Source organism: Diceros bicornis, chromosome 14 (genome assembly GCF_020826845.1).
Source record: "Diceros bicornis minor isolate mBicDic1 chromosome 14, mDicBic1.mat.cur, whole genome shotgun sequence".
Lineage (NCBI taxonomy): Eukaryota > Metazoa > Chordata > Mammalia > Perissodactyla > Rhinocerotidae > Diceros > Diceros bicornis.
In genome coordinates, this window is record NC_080753.1 from 68,958,627 (window position 1) to 68,977,588 (window position 18,962).

Below are 18,962 nucleotides of genomic sequence, written 5' to 3' on the forward strand. Positions count from 1 at the left end.
AAATAACTTCATGCCCCATCTCCCTTACTTCCAGCTAGTAAGGATCACATAATTCCTAACAAAGTTTTGACACAGATTCCCAATTCGGGCATTCAGAACATATAGCACGTTGCTGTAAGCAAGCACATTTTCATTCAAAGTTGCAAGTTACTATGTAGGAACAAGTTTGTATAGGTATTTCAAAGATGCCCAGAACTGAGCTAAACTTGGTATGTGTCCAACTCCTAGAAATAACTTCATGCCCCATCTCCCTTACTTCCAGCTAGTAAGGATCACATAATTCCTAACAGTTTTGACACAGATTCCCAATTCGGGCATTCAGAACATATAGCACGTTGCTGTAAGCAAGCAGATTCTCATTCAAAGATGCAAGTTACTATGTAGGAACAAGTTTGTATAGGTATTTCAAAGATGCCCAGAACTGAGCTAAACTTGGTATGTGTCCAACTCCTAGAAATAACTTCATGCCCCATCTCCCTTACTTCCAGCTAGTAAGGATCACATAATTCCTAACAAAGTTTTGACACAGATTCCCAATTCGGGCATTCAGAACATATAGCACGTTGCTGTAAGCAAGCACATTCTCATTCAAAGATGCAAGTTACTAGATAGGAACAAGTTTGTATAGGTATTTCAAAGATGCCCAGAACTGAGCTAAACTTGGTATGTGTCCAACTCCTAGAAATAACTTCATACTCCATCTCCCTTACTTCCAGCTAGTAAGGATCACATAATTCCTAACAAAGTTTTGACACAGATTCCCTATTCGGGCATTCAGAACATATAGCACGTTGCTGCAAGCAAGCACATTCTCATTCAAAGTTGCAAGTTACTATGTAGGAACAAGTTTGTATAGGTATTTCAAAGATGCCCAGAACTGAGCTAAACTTGGTATGTCTCCAACTCCAAGAAATAACTTCATGCCCCATCTCCCTTACTTCCAGCTAGTAAGGATCACATAATTCCTAACAAAGTTTTGACACAGATTCCCAATTCGGGCATTCAGAACATATAGCACGTTGCTGTAAGCAAGCACATTCTCATTCAAAGATGCAAGTTACTATGTAGGAACAAGTTTGTATAGGTATTTCAAAGATGCCCAGAACTGAGCTAAACTTGGTATGTGTCCAACTCCTAGAAATAACTTCATGCCCCATCTCCCTTACTTCCAGCTAGTAAGGATCACATAATTCCTAACAAAGTTTTGACACAGATTCCCAATTCGGGCATTCAGAACATATAGCACGTTGCTGTAAGCAAGCACATTCTCATTCAAAGATGCAAGTTACTATGTAGGAACAAGTTTGTATAGGTATTTCAAAGAGGCCCAGAACTGAGCTAAACTTGGTATGTGTCCAACTCCTAGAAATAACTTCATGCCCCATCTCCCTTACTTCCAGCTAGTAAGGATCACATAATTCCTAACAAAGTTTTGACACAGATTCCCAATTCGGGCATTCAGAACATATAGCACGTTGCAGTAAGCAAGAAGATTCTCATTCAAATTTGCAAGATACTATGTAGGAACAAGTTTGTATAGGTATTTCAAAGATGCCCAGAACTGAGCTAAACTTGGTATGTGTCCAACTCCTAGAAATAACTTCATGCCCCATCTCCCTTACTTCCAGCTAGTAAGGATCAAATAATTCCTAACAAAGTTTTGACACAGATTCCCAATTCGGGCATTCAGAACATATAGCACGTTGCTGTAAGCAAGCAGATTCTCATTCAAAGTTGCAAGTTACTATGTAGGAACAAGTTTGTATAGGTATTTCAAAGATGCCCAGAACTGAGCTAAACTTGGTATGTGTCCAACTCCTAGAAATAACTTCATGCCCCATCTCCCTTACTTCCAGCTAGTAAGGATCACATAATTCCTAACAAAGTTTTGACACAGATTCCCAATTCGGGCATTCAGAACATATAGCACGTTGCAGTAAGCAAGCAGATTCTCATTCAAAGATTCAAGTTACTATGTAGGAACAAGTTTGTATAGGTATTTCAAAGATGCCCAGAACTGAGCTAAACTTGGTATGTGTCCAACTCCTAGAAATAACTTCATGCCCCTTCTCCCTTACTTCCAGCTAGTAAGGATCACATAATTCCTAACAAAGTTTTGACACAGATTCCCAATTCGGGCATTCAGAACATATAGCACGTTGCTGTAAGCAAGCACATTCTCATTCAAAGATGCAAGTTACTATGTAGGAACAAGTTTGTATAGGTATTTCAAAGATGCCCAGAACTGAGCTAAACTTGGTATGTGTCCAACTCCTAGAAATAACTTCATGCTCCATCTCCCTTACTTCCAGCTAGTAAGGATCACATAATTCCTAACAAAGTTTTGACACAGATTCCCAAATTGGGCATTCAGAACATATAGCACGTTGCTGCAAGCAAGCACATTCTCATTCAAAGTTGCAAGTTACTATGTAGGAACAAGTTTGTATAGGTATTTCAAAGATGCCCAGAACTGAGCTAAACTTGGTATGTCTCCAACTCCAAGAAATAACTTCATGCCCCATCTCCCTTACTTCCAGCTAGTAAGGATCACATAATTCCTAACAAAGTTTTGACACAGATTCCCAATTCGGGCATTCAGAACATATAGCACGTTGCTGTAAGCAAGCACATTCTCATTCAAAGTTGCAAGTTACTATGTAGGAACAAGTTTGTATAGGTATTTCAAAGATGCCCAGAACTGAGCTAAACTTGGTATGTGTCCAACTCCTAGAAATAACTTCATGCCCCATCTCCCTTACTTCCAGCTAGTAAGGATCACATAATTCCTAACAAAGTTTTGACACAGATTCCCAATTCGGGCATTCAGAACATATAGCACGTTGCAGTAAGCAAGCACATTCTGATTCAAAGTTGCAAGTTACTATGTAGGAACAAGTTTGTATAGGTATTTCAAAGATGCCCAGAACTGAGCTAAACTTGGTATGTGTCCAACTCCTAGAAATAACTTCATGCCCCATCTCCCTTACTTCCAGCTAGTAAGGATCACATAATTCCTAACAAAGTTTTGACACAGATTGCCAATTCGGGCATTCAGAACATATAGCACGTTGCAGTAAGCAAGCAGATTCTCATTCAAAGTTGCAAGTTACTATGTAGGAACAAGTTTGTATAGGTATTTCAAAGATGCCCAGAACTGAGCTAAACTTGGTATGTGTCCAACTCCTAGAAATAACTTCATGCCCCATCTCCCTTACTTCCAGCTAGTAAGGATCACATAATTCCTAACAAAGTTTTGACACAGATTCCCAATTCGGGCATTCAGAACATATAGCACGTTGCTGTAAGCAAGCACATTCTCATTCAAAGATGCAAGTTACAATGTAGGAACAAGTTTGTATAGGTATTTCAAAGATGCCCAGAACTGAGCTAAACTTGGTATGTGTCCAACTCCTAGAAATAACTTCATGCTCCATCTCCCTTACTTCCAGCTAGTAAGGATCACATAATTCCTAACAAAGTTTTGACACAGATTCCCAAATCGGGCATTCAGAACATATAGCACGTTGCTGCAAGCAAGCACATTCTCATTCAAAGTTGCAAGTTACTATGTAGGAACAAGTTTGTATAGGTATTTCAAAGATGCCCAGAACTGAGCTAAACTTGGTATGTCTCCAACTCCAAGAAATAACTTCATGCCCCATCTCCCTTACTTCCAGCTAGTAAGGATCACATAATTCCTAACAAAGTTTTGACACAGATTCCCAATTCGGGCATTCAGAACATATAGCACGTTGCTGTAAGCAAGCACATTCTCATTCAAAGTTGCAAGTTACTATGTAGGAACAAGTTTGTATAGGTATTTCAAAGATGCCCAGAACTGAGCTAAACTTGGTATGTGTCCAAATCCTAGAAATAACTTCATGCCCCATCTCCCTTACTTCAAGCTAGTAAGGATCACATAATTCCTAACAAAGTTTTGACACAGATTGCCAATTCGGGCATTCAGATCATATAGCACGTTGCTGTAAGCAAGCACATTCTCATTCAAAGTTGCAAGTTACTATGTAGGAACAAGTTTGTATAGGTATTTCAAAGATGCCCAGAACTGAGCTAAACTTGGTATGTGTCCAACTCCTAGAAATAACTTCATGCCCCATCTCCCTTACTTCCAGCTAGTAAGGATCGCATAATTCCTAACAAAGTTTTGACACAGATTCCCAATTCGGGCATTCAGAACATATAGCACGTTGCTGTAAGCAAGCACATTCTCATTCAAAGTTGCAAGTTACTATGTAGGAACAAGTTTGTATAGGTATTTCAAAGATGCCCAGAACTGAGCTAAACTTGGTATGTGTCCAACTCCTAGAAATAACTTCATGCCCCATCTCCCTTACTTCCAGCTAGTAAGGATCACATAATTCCTAACAAAGTTTTGACACAGATTCCCAATTCGGGCATTCAGAACATATAGCACGTTGCTGTAAGCAAGCACATTCTCATTCAAAGTTGCAAGTTACTATGTAGGAACAAGTTTGTATAGGTATTTCAAAGATGCCCAGAACTGAGCTAAACTTGGTATGTGTCCAACTCCTAGAAATAACTTCATGCTCCATCTCCCTTACTTCCAGCTAGTAAGGATCACATAATTCCTAACAAAGTTTTGACACAGATTCCCAAATTGGGCATTCAGAACATATAGCACGTTGCTGCAAGCAAGCACATTCTCATTCAAAGTTGCAAGTTACTATGTAGGAACAAGTTTGTATAGGTATTTCAAAGATGCCCAGAACTGAGCTAAACTTGGTATGTCTCCAACTCCAAGAAATAACTTCATGCCCCATCTCCCTTACTTCCAGCTAGTAAGGATCACATAATTCCTAACAAAGTTTTGACACAGATTCCCAATTCGGGCATTCAGAACATATAGCACGTTGCTGTAAGCAAGCACATTCTCATTCAAAGTTGCAAGTTACTATGTAGGAACAAGTTTGTATAGGTATTTCAAAGATGCCCAGAACTGAGCTAAACTTGGTATGTGTCCAACTCCTAGAAATAACTTCATGCCCCATCTCCCTTACTTCCAGCTAGTAAGGATCACATAATTCCTAACAAAGTTTTGACACAGATTCCCAATTCGGGCATTCAGAACATATAGCACGTTGCAGTAAGCAAGCACATTCTGATTCAAAGTTGCAAGTTACTATGTAGGAACAAGTTTGTATAGGTATTTCAAAGATGCCCAGAACTGAGCTAAACTTGGTATGTGTCCAACTCCTAGAAATAACTTCATGCCCCATCTCCCTTACTTCCAGCTAGTAAGGATCACATAATTCCTAACAAAGTTTTGACACAGATTGCCAATTCGGGCATTCAGAACATATAGCACGTTGCAGTAAGCAAGCAGATTCTCATTCAAAGTTGCAAGTTACTATGTAGGAACAAGTTTGTATAGGTATTTCAAAGATGCCCAGAACTGAGCTAAACTTGGTATGTGTCCAACTCCTAGAAATAACTTCATGCCCCATCTCCCTTACTTCCAGCTAGTAAGGATCACATAATTCCTAACAAAGTTTTGACACAGATTCCCAATTCGGGCATTCAGAACATATAGCACGTTGCTGTAAGCAAGCACATTCTCATTCAAAGATGCAAGTTACAATGTAGGAACAAGTTTGTATAGGTATTTCAAAGATGCCCAGAACTGAGCTAAACTTGGTATGTGTCCAACTCCTAGAAATAACTTCATGCTCCATCTCCCTTACTTCCAGCTAGTAAGGATCACATAATTCCTAACAAAGTTTTGACACAGATTCCCAAATCGGGCATTCAGAACATATAGCACGTTGCTGCAAGCAAGCACATTCTCATTCAAAGTTGCAAGTTACTATGTAGGAACAAGTTTGTATAGGTATTTCAAAGATGCCCAGAACTGAGCTAAACTTGGTATGTCTCCAACTCCAAGAAATAACTTCATGCCCCATCTCCCTTACTTCCAGCTAGTAAGGATCACATAATTCCTAACAAAGTTTTGACACAGATTCCCAATTCGGGCATTCAGAACATATAGCACGTTGCTGTAAGCAAGCACATTCTCATTCAAAGTTGCAAGTTACTATGTAGGAACAAGTTTGTATAGGTATTTCAAAGATGCCCAGAACTGAGCTAAACTTGGTATGTGTCCAAATCCTAGAAATAACTTCATGCCCCATCTCCCTTACTTCAAGCTAGTAAGGATCACATAATTCCTAACAAAGTTTTGACACAGATTGCCAATTCGGGCATTCAGATCATATAGCACGTTGCTGTAAGCAAGCACATTCTCATTCAAAGTTGCAAGTTACTATGTAGGAACAAGTTTGTATAGGTATTTCAAAGATGCCCAGAACTGAGCTAAACTTGGTATGTGTCCAACTCCTAGAAATAACTTCATGCCCCATCTCCCTTACTTCCAGCTAGTAAGGATCGCATAATTCCTAACAAAGTTTTGACACAGATTCCCAATTCGGGCATTCAGAACATATAGCACGTTGCTGTAAGCAAGCACATTCTCATTCAAAGTTGCAAGTTACTATGTAGGAACAAGTTTGTATAGGTATTTCAAAGATGCCCAGAACTGAGCTAAACTTGGTATGTGTCCAACTCCTAGAAATAACTTCATGCCCCATCTCCCTTACTTCCAGCTAGTAAGGATCACATAATTCCTAACAAAGTTTTGACACAGATTCCCAATTCGGGCATTCAGAACATATAGCACGTTGCTGTAAGCAAGCACATTCTCATTCAAGTTGCAAGTTACTATGTAGGAAAAAGTTTGTATAGGTATTTCAAAGATGCCCAGAACTGAGCTAAACTTGGTATGTGTCCAGCTCCTAGAAATAACTTCATGCCCCATCTCCCTTACTTCCAGCTAGTAAGGATCACATAATTCCTAAAAAAGTTTTGACACAGATTCCCAATTCGGGCATTCAGAACATATAGCACGTTGCTGTAAGCAAGCAGATTCGCATTCAAAGTTGCAAGTTACTATGTAGGAACAAGTTTGTATAGGTATTTCAAAGATGCCCAGAACTGAGCTAAAATTGCTATGTGTCCAACTCCTAGAAATAACTTCATGCCCCATCTCCCTTACTTCCAGCTAGTAAGGATCACATAATTCCTAACAAAGTTTTGACACAGATTCCCAATTCGGGCATTCAGAACATATAGCACGTTGCTGTAAGCAAGCACATTCTCATTCAAAGATGCAAGTTACTATGTAGGAACAAGTTTGTATAGGTATTTCAAAGATGCCCAGAACTGAGCTAAACTTGGTATGTGTCCAACTCCTAGAAATAACTTAATGCCCCATCTCCCTTACTTCCAGCTAGTAAGGATCACATAATTCCTAACAAAGTTTTGACACAGATTCCCAATTCGGGCATTCAGAACATATAGCACGTTGCTGTAAGCAAGCACATTCTCATTCAAAGATGCAAGTTACTATGTAGGAACAAGTTTGTATAGGTATTTCAAAGATGCCCAGAACTGAGCTAAACTTGGTATGTCTCCAACTCCAAGAAATAACTTCATGCCCCATCTCCCTTACTTCCAGCTAGTACGGATCACATAATTCCTAACAAAGTTTTGACACAGATTCCCAATTCGGGCATTCAGAACATATAGCACGTTGCTGTAAGCAAGCACATTCTCATTCAAAGTTGCAAGTTACTATGTAGGAACAAGTTTGTATAGGTATTTCAAAGATGCCCAGAACTGAGCTAAACTTGGTATGTGTCCAACTCCTAGAAATAACTTCATGCCCCATCTGCCATACTTCCAGCTAGTACGGATCACATAATTCCTAACAAAGTTTTGACACAGATTCCCAATTAGGGCATTCAGAACATATAGCACGTTGCTGTAAGCAAGCACATTCTCATTCAAAGTTGCAAGTTACTATGTAGGAACAAGTTTATATAGGTATTTCAAAGATGCCCAGAACTGAGCTAAACTTGGTATGTGTCCAACTCCTAGAAATATCTTCATGCCCCATCTCACTTACTTCCAGCTAGTTAGGATCACATAATTCCTAACAAAGTTTTGACACAGATTGCCAATTCGGGCATTCAGAACATATAGCACGTTGCAGTAAGCAAGCAGATTCTCATTCAAAGATTCAAGTTACTATGTAGGAACAAGTTTGTATAGGTATTTCAAAGATGCCCAGAACTGAGCTAAACTTGGTATGTGTCCAACTCCTAGAAATAACTTCATGCCCCATCTCCCTTACTTCCAGCTAGTAAGGATCACATAATTCCTAACAAAGTTTTGACACAGATTCCCAATTCGGGCATTCAGAACATATAGCACGTTGCTGTAAGGAAGCAGATTCTCATTCAAAGATGCAAGTTACTAGGCAGGAACAAGTTTGTATAGGTATTTCAAAGATGCCCAGAACTGAGCTAAACTTGGTATGTGTCCAACTCCTAGAAAAAAATTCATGCCCCATCTCCCTTACTTCCAGCTAGTAAGGATCACATAATTCCTAACAAAGTTTTGACACAGATTCCCAATTCGGGCATTCAGAACATATAGCACGTTGCTGTAAGCAAGCACATTTTCATTCAAAGTTGCAAGTTACTATGTAGGAACAAGTTTGTATAGGTATTTCAAAGATGCCCAGAACTGAGCTAAACTTGGTATGTGTCCAACTCCTAGAAATAACTTCATGCCCCATCTCCCTTACTTCCAGCTAGTAAGGATCACATAATTCCTAACAAAGTTTTGACACAGATTCCCAATTCGGGCATTCAGAACATATAGCACGTTGCTGTAAACAAGCAGATTCTCATTCAAAGATGCAAGTTACTAGGCAGGAACAAGTTTGTATAGGTATTTCAAAGATGCCCAGAACTGAGCTAAACTTGGTATGTGTCCAACTCCTAGAAATAACTTCATGCCCCATCTCCCTTACTTCCAGCTAGTAAGGATCACATAATTCCTAACAAAGTTTTGACACAGATTCCCAATTCGGGCATTCAGAACATATAGCACGTTGCTGTAAGCAAGCACATTTTCATTCAAAGTTGCAAGTTACTATGTAGGAACAAGTTTGTATAGGTATTTCAAAGATGCCCAGAACTGAGCTAAACTTGGTATGTGTCCAACTCCTAGAAATAACTTCATGCCCCATCTCCCTTACTTCCAGCTAGTAAGGATCACATAATTCCTAACAAAGTTTTGACACAGATTCCCAATTCGGGCATTCAGAACATATAGCACGTTGCTGTAAGCAAGCAGATTCTCATTCAAAGATGCAAGTTACTATGTAGGAACAAGTTTGTATAGGTATTTCAAAGATGCCCAGAACTGAGCTAAACTTGGTATGTGTCCAACTCCTAGAAATAACGTCATGCCCCATCTCCCTTACTTCCAGCTAGTAAGGATGACATAATTCCTAACAAAGTTTTGACACAGATTCCCAATTCGGGCATTCAGAACATATAGCACGTTGCTGTAAGCAAGCACATTCTCATTCAAAGTTGCAAGTTACTAGGTAGGAACAAGTTTGTATAGGTATTTCAAAGATGCGCAGAACTGAGCTAAACTTGGTATGTGTCCAACTCCTAGAAATAACTTCATGCCTCATCTCCCTTACTTCCAGCTAGTAAGGATCACATAATTCCTAACAAAGTTTTGACACAGATTCCCAATTCGGGCATTCAGAACATATAGCACGTTGCTGTAAGCAAGCACATTCTCATTCAAAGTTGCAAGTTACTAGGTAGGAACAAGTTTGTATAGGTATTTCAAAGATGCGCAGAACTGAGCTAAACTTGGTATGTGTCCAACTCCTAGAAATAACTTCATGCCTCATCTCCCTTACTTCCAGCTAGTAAGGATCACATAATTCCTAACAAAGTTTTGACACAGATTGCCAATTCGGGCATTCAGAACATATAGCACGTTGCTGTAAGCAAGCAGATTCTCATTCAAAGTTGCAAGTTACTATGTAGGAACAAGTTTGTATAGGTATTTCAAAGATGCCCAGAACTGAGCTAAACTTGGTATGTGTCCAACTCCTAGAAATAACTTCATGCCCCATCTCCCTTACTTCCAGCTAGTAAGGATCACATAATTCCTAACAAAGTTTTGACACAGATTCCCAATTCGGGCATTCAGAACATATAGCACGTTGCAGTAAGCAAGCAGATTCTCATTCAAAGATTCAAGTTACTATGTAGGAACAAGTTTGTATAGGTATTTCAAAGATGCCCAGAACTGAGCTAAACTTGGTATGTGTCCAACTCCTAGAAATAACTTCATGCCCCTTCTCCCTTACTTCCAGCTAGTAAGGATCACATAATTCCTAACAAAGTTTTGACACAGATTCCCAATTCGGGCATTCAGAACATATAGCACGTTGCTGTAAGCAAGCACATTCTCATTCAAAGATGCAAGTTACTATGTAGGAACAAGTTTGTATAGGTATTTCAAAGATGCCCAGAACTGAGCTAAACTTGGTATGTGTCCAACTCCTAGAAATAACTTCATGCTCCATCTCCCTTACTTCCAGCTAGTAAGGATCACATAATTCCTAACAAAGTTTTGACACAGATTCCCAAATTGGGCATTCAGAACATATAGCACGTTGCTGCAAGCAAGCACATTCTCATTCAAAGTTGCAAGTTACTATGTAGGAACAAGTTTGTATAGGTATTTCAAAGATGCCCAGAACTGAGCTAAACTTGGTATGTCTCCAACTCCAAGAAATAACTTCATGCCCCATCTCCCTTACTTCCAGCTAGTAAGGATCACATAATTCCTAACAAAGTTTTGACACAGATTCCCAATTCGGGCATTCAGAACATATAGCACGTTGCTGTAAGCAAGCACATTCTCATTCAAAGTTGCAAGTTACTATGAAGGAACAAGTTTGTATAGGTATTTCAAAGATGCCCAGAACTGAGCTAAACTTGGTATGTGTCCAACTCCTAGAAATAACTTCATGCCCCATCTCCCTTACTTCCAGCTAGTAAGGATCACATAATTCCTAACAAAGTTTTGACACAGATTCCCAATTCGGGCATTCAGAACATATAGCACGTTGCAGTAAGCAAGCACATTCTGATTCAAAGTTGCAAGTTACTATGTAGGAACAAGTTTGTATAGGTATTTCAAAGATGCCCAGAACTGAGCTAAACTTGGTATGTGTCCAACTCCTAGAAATAACTTCATGCCCCATCTCCCTTACTTCCAGCTAGTAAGGATCACATAATTCCTAACAAAGTTTTGACACAGATTGCCAATTCGGGCATTCAGAACATATAGCACGTTGCAGTAAGCAAGCAGATTCTCATTCAAAGTTGCAAGTTACTATGTAGGAACAAGTTTGTATAGGTATTTCAAAGATGCCCAGAACTGAGCTAAACTTGGTATGTGTCCAACTCCTAGAAATAACTTCATGCCCCATCTCCCTTACTTCCAGCTAGTAAGGATCACATAATTCCTAACAAAGTTTTGACACAGATTCCCAATTCGGGCATTCAGAACATATAGCACGTTGCTGTAAGCAAGCACATTCTCATTCAAAGATGCAAGTTACAATGTAGGAACAAGTTTGTATAGGTATTTCAAAGATGCCCAGAACTGAGCTAAACTTGGTATGTGTCCAACTCCTAGAAATAACTTCATGCTCCATCTCCCTTACTTCCAGCTAGTAAGGATCACATAATTCCTAACAAAGTTTTGACACAGATTCCCAAATCGGGCATTCAGAACATATAGCACGTTGCTGCAAGCAAGCACATTCTCATTCAAAGTTGCAAGTTACTATGTAGGAACAAGTTTGTATAGGTATTTCAAAGATGCCCAGAACTGAGCTAAACTTGGTATGTCTCCAACTCCAAGAAATAACTTCATGCCCCATCTCCCTTACTTCCAGCTAGTAAGGATCACATAATTCCTAACAAAGTTTTGACACAGATTCCCAATTCGGGCATTCAGAACATATAGCACGTTGCTGTAAGCAAGCACATTCTCATTCAAAGTTGCAAGTTACTATGTAGGAACAAGTTTGTATAGGTATTTCAAAGATGCCCAGAACTGAGCTAAACTTGGTATGTGTCCAAATCCTAGAAATAACTTCATGCCCCATCTCCCTTACTTCAAGCTAGTAAGGATCACATAATTCCTAACAAAGTTTTGACACAGATTGCCAATTCGGGCATTCAGATCATATAGCACGTTGCTGTAAGCAAGCACATTCTCATTCAAAGTTGCAAGTTACTATGTAGGAACAAGTTTGTATAGGTATTTCAAAGATGCCCAGAACTGAGCTAAACTTGGTATGTGTCCAACTCCTAGAAATAACTTCATGCCCCATCTCCCTTACTTCCAGCTAGTAAGGATCGCATAATTCCTAACAAAGTTTTGACACAGATTCCCAATTCGGGCATTCAGAACATATAGCACGTTGCTGTAAGCAAGCACATTCTCATTCAAAGTTGCAAGTTACTATGTAGGAACAAGTTTGTATAGGTATTTCAAAGATGCCCAGAACTGAGCTAAACTTGGTATGTGTCCAACTCCTAGAAATAACTTCATGCCCCATCTCCCTTACTTCCAGCTAGTAAGGATCACATAATTCCTAACAAAGTTTTGACACAGATTCCCAATTCGGGCATTCAGAACATATAGCACGTTGCTGTAAGCAAGCACATTCTCATTCAAGTTGCAAGTTACTATGTAGGAAAAAGTTTGTATAGGTATTTCAAAGATGCCCAGAACTGAGCTAAACTTGGTATGTGTCCAACTCCTAGAAATAACTTCATGCTCCATCTCCCTTACTTCCAGCTAGTAAGGATCACATAATTCCTAACAAAGTTTTGACACAGATTCCCAAATTGGGCATTCAGAACATATAGCACGTTGCTGCAAGCAAGCACATTCTCATTCAAAGTTGCAAGTTACTATGTAGGAACAAGTTTGTATAGGTATTTCAAAGATGCCCAGAACTGAGCTAAACTTGGTATGTCTCCAACTCCAAGAAATAACTTCATGCCCCATCTCCCTTACTTCCAGCTAGTAAGGATCACATAATTCCTAACAAAGTTTTGACACAGATTCCCAATTCGGGCATTCAGAACATATAGCACGTTGCTGTAAGCAAGCACATTCTCATTCAAAGTTGCAAGTTACTATGTAGGAACAAGTTTGTATAGGTATTTCAAAGATGCCCAGAACTGAGCTAAACTTGGTATGTGTCCAACTCCTAGAAATAACTTCATGCCCCATCTCCCTTACTTCCAGCTAGTAAGGATCACATAATTCCTAACAAAGTTTTGACACAGATTCCCAATTCGGGCATTCAGAACATATAGCACGTTGCAGTAAGCAAGCACATTCTGATTCAAAGTTGCAAGTTACTATGTAGGAACAAGTTTGTATAGGTATTTCAAAGATGCCCAGAACTGAGCTAAACTTGGTATGTGTCCAACTCCTAGAAATAACTTCATGCCCCATCTCCCTTACTTCCAGCTAGTAAGGATCACATAATTCCTAACAAAGTTTTGACACAGATTGCCAATTCGGGCATTCAGAACATATAGCACGTTGCAGTAAGCAAGCAGATTCTCATTCAAAGTTGCAAGTTACTATGTAGGAACAAGTTTGTATAGGTATTTCAAAGATGCCCAGAACTGAGCTAAACTTGGTATGTGTCCAACTCCTAGAAATAACTTCATGCCCCATCTCCCTTACTTCCAGCTAGTAAGGATCACATAATTCCTAACAAAGTTTTGACACAGATTCCCAATTCGGGCATTCAGAACATATAGCACGTTGCTGTAAGCAAGCACATTCTCATTCAAAGATGCAAGTTACAATGTAGGAACAAGTTTGTATAGGTATTTCAAAGATGCCCAGAACTGAGCTAAACTTGGTATGTGTCCAACTCCTAGAAATAACTTCATGCTCCATCTCCCTTACTTCCAGCTAGTAAGGATCACATAATTCCTAACAAAGTTTTGACACAGATTCCCAAATCGGGCATTCAGAACATATAGCACGTTGCTGCAAGCAAGCACATTCTCATTCAAAGTTGCAAGTTACTATGTAGGAACAAGTTTGTATAGGTATTTCAAAGATGCCCAGAACTGAGCTAAACTTGGTATGTCTCCAACTCCAAGAAATAACTTCATGCCCCATCTCCCTTACTTCCAGCTAGTAAGGATCACATAATTCCTAACAAAGTTTTGACACAGATTCCCAATTCGGGCATTCAGAACATATAGCACGTTGCTGTAAGCAAGCACATTCTCATTCAAAGTTGCAAGTTACTATGTAGGAACAAGTTTGTATAGGTATTTCAAAGATGCCCAGAACTGAGCTAAACTTGGTATGTGTCCAAATCCTAGAAATAACTTCATGCCCCATCTCCCTTACTTCAAGCTAGTAAGGATCACATAATTCCTAACAAAGTTTTGACACAGATTGCCAATTCGGGCATTCAGATCATATAGCACGTTGCTGTAAGCAAGCACATTCTCATTCAAAGTTGCAAGTTACTATGTAGGAACAAGTTTGTATAGGTATTTCAAAGATGCCCAGAACTGAGCTAAACTTGGTATGTGTCCAACTCCTAGAAATAACTTCATGCCCCATCTCCCTTACTTCCAGCTAGTAAGGATCACATAATTCCTAACAAAGTTTTGACACAGATTCCCAATTCGGGCATTCAGAACATATAGCACGTTGCTGTAAGCAAGCACATTCTCATTCAAGTTGCAAGTTACTATGTAGGAAAAAGTTTGTATAGGTATTTCAAAGATGCCCAGAACTGAGCTAAACTTGGTATGTGTCCAGCTCCTAGAAATAACTTCATGCCCCATCTCCCTTACTTCCAGCTAGTAAGGATCACATAATTCCTAAAAAAGTTTTGACACAGATTCCCAATTCGGGCATTCAGAACATATAGCACGTTGCTGTAAGCAAGCAGATTCGCATTCAAAGTTGCAAGTTACTATGTAGGAACAAGTTTGTATAGGTATTTCAAAGATGCCCAGAACTGAGCTAAAATTGCTATGTGTCCAACTCCTAGAAATAACTTCATGCCCCATCTCCCTTACTTCCAGCTAGTAAGGATCACATAATTCCTAACAAAGTTTTGACACAGATTCCCAATTCGGGCATTCAGAACATATAGCACGTTGCTGTAAGCAAGCAGATTCTCATTCAAAGATGCAAGTTACTATGTAGGAACAAGTTTGTATAGGTATTTCAAAGATGCCCAGAACTGAGCTAAACTTGGTATGTGTCCAACTCCTAGAAATAACTTAATGCCCCATCTCCCTTACTTCCAGCTAGTAAGGATCACATAATTCCTAACAAAGTTTTGACACAGATTCCCAATTCGGGCATTCAGAACATATAGCACGTTGCTGTAAGCAAGCACATTCTCATTCAAAGATGCAAGTTACTATGTAGGAACAAGTTTGTATAGGTATTTCAAAGAAGCCCAGAACTGAGCTAAACTTGGTATGTCTCCAACTCCAAGAAATAACTTCATGCCCCATCTCCCTTACTTCCAGCTAGTACGGATCACATAATTCCTAACAAAGTTTTGACACAGATTCCCAATTCGGGCATTCAGAACATATAGCACGTTGCTGTAAGCAAGCACATTCTCATTCAAAGTTGCAAGTTACTATGTAGGAACAAGTTTGTATAGGTATTTCAAAGATGCCCAGAACTGAGCTAAACTTGGTATGTGTCCAACTCCTAGAAATAACTTCATGCCCCATCTGCCATACTTCCAGCTAGTACGGATCACATAATTCCTAACAAAGTTTTGACACAGATTCCCAATTAGGGCATTCAGAACATATAGCACGTTGCTGTAAGCAAGCACATTCTCATTCAAAGTTGCAAGTTACTATGTAGGAACAAGTTTATATAGGTATTTCAAAGATGCCCAGAACTGAGCTAAACTTGGTATGTGTCCAACTCCTAGAAATATCTTCATGCCCCATCTCACTTACTTCCAGCTAGTTAGGATCACATAATTCCTAACAAAGTTTTGACACAGATTGCCAATTCGGGCATTCAGAACATATAGCACGTTGCAGTAAGCAAGCAGATTCTCATTCAAAGATTCAAGTTACTATGTAGGAACAAGTTTGTATAGGTATTTCAAAGATGCCCAGAACTGAGCTAAACTTGGTATGTGTCCAACTCCTAGAAATAACTTCATGCCCCATCTCCCTTACTTCCAGCTAGTAAGGATCACATAATTCCTAACAAAGTTTTGACACAGATTCCCAATTCGGGCATTCAGAACATATAGCACGTTGCTGTAAGGAAGCAGATTCTCATTCAAAGATGCAAGTTACTAGGCAGGAACAAGTTTGTATAGGTATTTCAAAGATGCCCAGAACTGAGCTAAACTTGGTATGTGTCCAACTCCTAGAAAAAAATTCATGCCCCATCTCCCTTACTTCCAGCTAGTAAGGATCACATAATTCCTAACAAAGTTTTGACACAGATTCCCAATTCGGGCATTCAGAACATATAGCACGTTGCTGTAAGCAAGCACATTTTCATTCAAAGTTGCAAGTTACTATGTAGGAACAAGTTTGTATAGGTATTTCAAAGATGCCCAGAACTGAGCTAAACTTGGTATGTGTCCAACTCCTAGAAATAACTTCATGCCCCATCTCCCTTACTTCCAGCTAGTAAGGATCACATAATTCCTAACAAAGTTTTGACACAGATTCCCAATTCGGGCATTCAGAACATATAGCACGTTGCTGTAAACAAGCAGATTCTCATTCAAAGATGCAAGTTACTAGGCAGGAACAAGTTTGTATAGGTATTTCAAAGATGCCCAGAACTGAGCTAAACTTGGTATGTGTCCAACTCCTAGAAATAACTTCATGCCCCATCTCCCTTACTTCCAGCTAGTAAGGATCACATAATTCCTAACAAAGTTTTGACACAGATTCCCAATTCGGGCATTCAGAACATATAGCACGTTGCTGTAAGCAAGCACATTTTCATTCAAAGTTGCAAGTTACTATGTAGGAACAAGTTTGTATAGGTATTTCAAAGATGCCCAGAACTGAGCTAAACTTGGTATGTGTCCAACTCCTAGAAATAACTTCATGCCCCATCTCCCTTACTTCCAGCTAGTAAGGATCACATAATTCCTAACAAAGTTTTGACACAGATTCCCAATTCGGGCATTCAGAACATATAGCACGTTGCTGTAAGCAAGCAGATTCTCATTCAAAGATGCAAGTTACTATGTAGGAACAAGTTTGTATAGGTATTTCAAAGATGCCCAGAACTGAGCTAAACTTGGTATGTGTCCAACTCCTAGAAATAACGTCATGCCCCATCTCCCTTACTTCCAGCTAGTAAGGATGACATAATTCCTAACAAAGTTTTGACACAGATTCCCAATTCGGGCATTCAGAACATATAGCACGTTGCTGTAAGCAAGCACATTCTCATTCAAAGTTGCAAGTTACTAGGTAGGAACAAGTTTGTATAGGTATTTCAAAGATGCGCAGAACTGAGCTAAACTTGGTATGTGTCCAACTCCTAGAAATAACTTCATGCCTCATCTCCCTTACTTCCAGCTAGTAAGGATCACATAATTCCTAACAAAGTTTTGACACAGATTCCCAATTCGGGCATTCAGAACATATAGCACGTTGCTGCAAGCAAGCACATTCTCATTCAAAGATGCAAGTTACTATGTAGGAACAAGTTTGTATAGGTATTTCAAAGATGCCCAGAACTGAGCTAAACTTGGTATGTGTCCAACTCCTAGAAATAACTTCATGCCCCATCTGCCTTACTTCCATCTAGTAAGGATCACATAATTCCTAACAAAGTTTTGACACAGATTCCCAATTCGGGCATTCAGAACATATAGCACGTTGCTGTAAGCAAGCAGATTCTCATTCAAAGATGCAAGTTACTATGTAGGAACAAGTTTGTATAGGTATTTCAAAGATGCCCAGAACTGAGCTAATCTTGGTATGTGATCAACTCCTAGAAATAACTTCATGCCCCATCTCCCTTACTTCCAGCTAGTACGGATCACATAATTCCTAACAAAGTTTTGACACAGATTGCCAATTCGGGCATTCAGAACATATAGCACGTTGCTGTAAGCAAGCACATTCTCATTCAAAGTTGCAAGTTACTAGGTAGGAACAAGTTTGTATAGGTATTTCAAAGATGCGCAGAACTGAGCTAAACTTGGTATGTGTCCAACTCCTAGAAATAACTTCATGCCTCATCTCCCTTACTTCCAGCTAGTAAGGATCACATAATTCCTAACAAAGTTTTGACACAGATTCCCAATTCGGGCATTCAGAACATATAGCACGTTGCTGCAAGCAAGCACATTCTCATTCAAAGTTGCAAGTTACTATGTAGGAACAAGTTTGTATAGGTATTTCAAAGATGCCCAGAACTGAGCTAAACTTGGTATGTGTCCAACTCCTAGAAATAACTTCATGCCCCATCTGCCTTACTTCCAGCTAGTAAGGATCACATAATTCCTAACAAAGTTTTGACACAGATTCCCAATTCGGGCATTCAGAACATATAGCACGTTGCTGTAAGCAAGCAGATTCTCATTCAAAGATGCAAGTTACTATGTAGGAACAAGTTTGTATAGGTATTTCAAAGATGCCCAGAACTGAGCTAATCTTGGTATGTGATCAACTCCTAGAAATAACTTCATGCCCCATCTCCCTTACTTCCAGCTAGTACGGATCACATAATTCCTAACAAAGTTTTGACACAGATTGCCAATTCGGGCATTCAGAACATATAGCACGTTGCTGTAAGCAAGCACATTCTCATTCAAAGATGCAAGTTACTATGTAGGAACAAGTTTGTATAGGTATTTCAAAGATGCCCAGAACTGAGCTAAACTTGGTATGTCTCCAACTCCAAGAAATAACTTCATGCCCCATCTCCCTTACTTCCAGCTAGTACGG